Genomic DNA, 2,621 nt, shown 5'->3' with positions numbered 1-2,621 from the left:
ACACACACACAAACACTCATACATAGGATAAATAAAATACAGTAAGGTCTCACAAATATAATGTAGTGAATGAATTGAAAAAAAATTGATTAGCTAAGATGATCCATGTAATTAATGGATAAAACCTCCCTCTAAAGAAGTTTAAAATCTAAAAACAACATAATCTTCACTATCATATTCTGTCATTTGATATTGGTAACAATTTGATAGTTTCATGTCACAATATTTTATATATGGGTAGCATTATGATATTAGTAGGCTATAAATCACTCTAAAAGTGCTTAAAATCTGAATGAAAAAAAAAGGGAAAAAGCAAGGGAGATTATTTTAATAAGATCAATTAGCTAAAAGATTTAGAAGATACACCAAATGTACCATAATAGTGGAATTAGTCTAATTGCACATCTTCAGCAAAGCATATTCAACTGGTAAAACTATGAGTGCTCAATATATTTGTATTAGTAAGCAGAAGAAATACCTACAGTTATTTTTCCCTTACCCATCCTGTTGCATCAATAACTGGTATTGTTATATTCCCTCACTTTGTATATGCAAGCACACACACACACACACACGCACATACAACAGGCTTCTTTAAGTTTCTGTCAACCAAATCCACTCACAAGGCTTTGCTTGGCATGGGGTGGAAGACACTTGCCCAACGTGCCCCACAAGGGGACTGAACCCGAAACCATGTGGTTGGGAAACGAACTTCTAACCACACAACCACACATGTATGTATATAAACTAATAAATATATTTATATATTTACATATATATCTTTTATTTGTACTTGCTTCAGTCAGTTGATTGTGGCCATGCTGGGGCACTGCCTTGAAGAATTTTAAGCCAAATGAATCGACTTCGGTAATTTTTTTTTTAAGCCTGGTACATATTATTCTATTGGGCTTTTTTGCCAAACTGTTACAAGGACGTAAACAAACCAATACCGCCAAACGATGGCGGGGGACAAACACAGATACAATGACACTCACACGTAGATATTGGAAGATTTTCTGTATTTTCCATCAGATCTCATTAGATTTACCTCCCTTGCTTTTTTTCTTTTTAGAATATAAACGCTTTTGGTGGAGGGTCTTATCTACAAAATCTATGGCTAATCTCTCAGTTAAACGAAATGTTTTAACTCACTATTATTACACATGTGAAACTCCATCATATTCTCGGACTGTGGTCCAGCTGAGCAGAGGCCGTGTTATATAACTTCATGTTGTTTAGCTTCAGAGTAGCCCTGAATGGAAATTCGGCGGACGTCAGCAGTAGGCGGCCCACATAAGTTGGAATTTTTACGTTTTGACGGGGGGTTTTCAGATATCATTTCTTCATGGTGCTCTTGGAAATGATCTGGAGCATCTTTTTAACAAAGAGAAAAACATTTTTCGAAACGGAAAATGTCTTTTTTTACCCTTCCTTCTCATCGTCCTCTCTCACGACTTATTTTGGTGGCACTACGCACTTAAAACTATAGGAGAAGCCTTTTCGGGGTGGGGGCGGGGATTATATTTTCAGCCGAAAAGGTTTGTGATTAAAGGGAGATTTGGCTGTTGTTTCTAGCATATCCAATGACAGGTAAGGTTCAGGGTTGAGAAAAATCATCAATTTTCAAAAAAATATTTGCTAGTAGTATAAATGAGTTTATGGTATTAATCGAAAAACGGCAGACGGTTGTTAAAAAAAAAAAAAATTCCGAAATTTTTTTTTGTTAAAAAGGTGTTCCAGATCATTCCCAAGAGTACTATGAGAAAAAAAATGTGAAAAATCCCAGTCAAAAAGGAAAAATTCCAACTTATGTGGACCATTTATTATCGCTGACGTCCGCAGGGTATTCTTACGATGGACGGCATTTCAATAGTGAATATCTTGCCTTTATTATTATTTTTTTCCAGGTTCAGGGTACCTAGGATTACATTACCTAATGCATTCTTCTCTTTTCTTTTCTTTTTTTTTTTGCAATACGGTAGGGCAAAATTTTGTAATTTGGCTGCCATTTCTAGCAAGTCGAACGATAACATAGAAGAAGCTTCTAAGGTCCGAAAAACACCACTGAGATATTAAAAGGCTAAAAGACCACGGCATAGTCCCAGATTCATTGCATTATGTAAATGAGAGATAATTCTCACACACACCAAGAATACAAGCGCCAGGATCTATCTGAAGTAACATTATCACATGATCTGGTGCCAATCCCTTCAAACTAAGATTGCGTGTGGTATCAATCCTTCAAACTAAGACTGCGACACAAAATTTGGATCCAGACAAAAGAGATTATTTCATTTATACATCGCATTAGTTACAGAGAAGACAGAGGAGTTGGGGGATGAAAAGCATGCTTAGCATGCATATGAGACAGAAAACTGTTCAAAATGTGTGAAAAGTGAGTGTCGTATTTAGGTTTTGTATACAGTATGTTTAGAGATTGAATGTTTACGTATATATATATCCCAACAGATGATATTTAGAGAATGTAAATATAGTAATGCGTTCAACACTTTAGATGGTGCAGTGTACACACACACACACACATATATATATATATATATATATATATATATATAGGCATACACCTTAGCCGATGCAGTGACAGTGGAATTTGAACTCAG

General features: G+C 35.5%; 1 protein-coding gene across 1 annotated transcript in view; it reads right to left on the bottom strand.

Annotated features, from left to right (window-relative positions):
• Nucleotides 1–2,621, bottom strand: part of LOC106869255 (AP-5 complex subunit zeta-1) — a 69,929-nt gene that overhangs the window by 66,499 nt on the left and 809 nt on the right. The window lies entirely within an intron of this gene.

Source organism: Octopus bimaculoides, chromosome 5 (assembly GCF_001194135.2).
Source record: "Octopus bimaculoides isolate UCB-OBI-ISO-001 chromosome 5, ASM119413v2, whole genome shotgun sequence".
Lineage (NCBI taxonomy): Eukaryota > Metazoa > Mollusca > Cephalopoda > Octopoda > Octopodidae > Octopus > Octopus bimaculoides.
The sequence above is the reverse complement of the archived record's forward strand: the minus strand, read 5'-3'. Positions and strand labels throughout refer to the sequence as shown.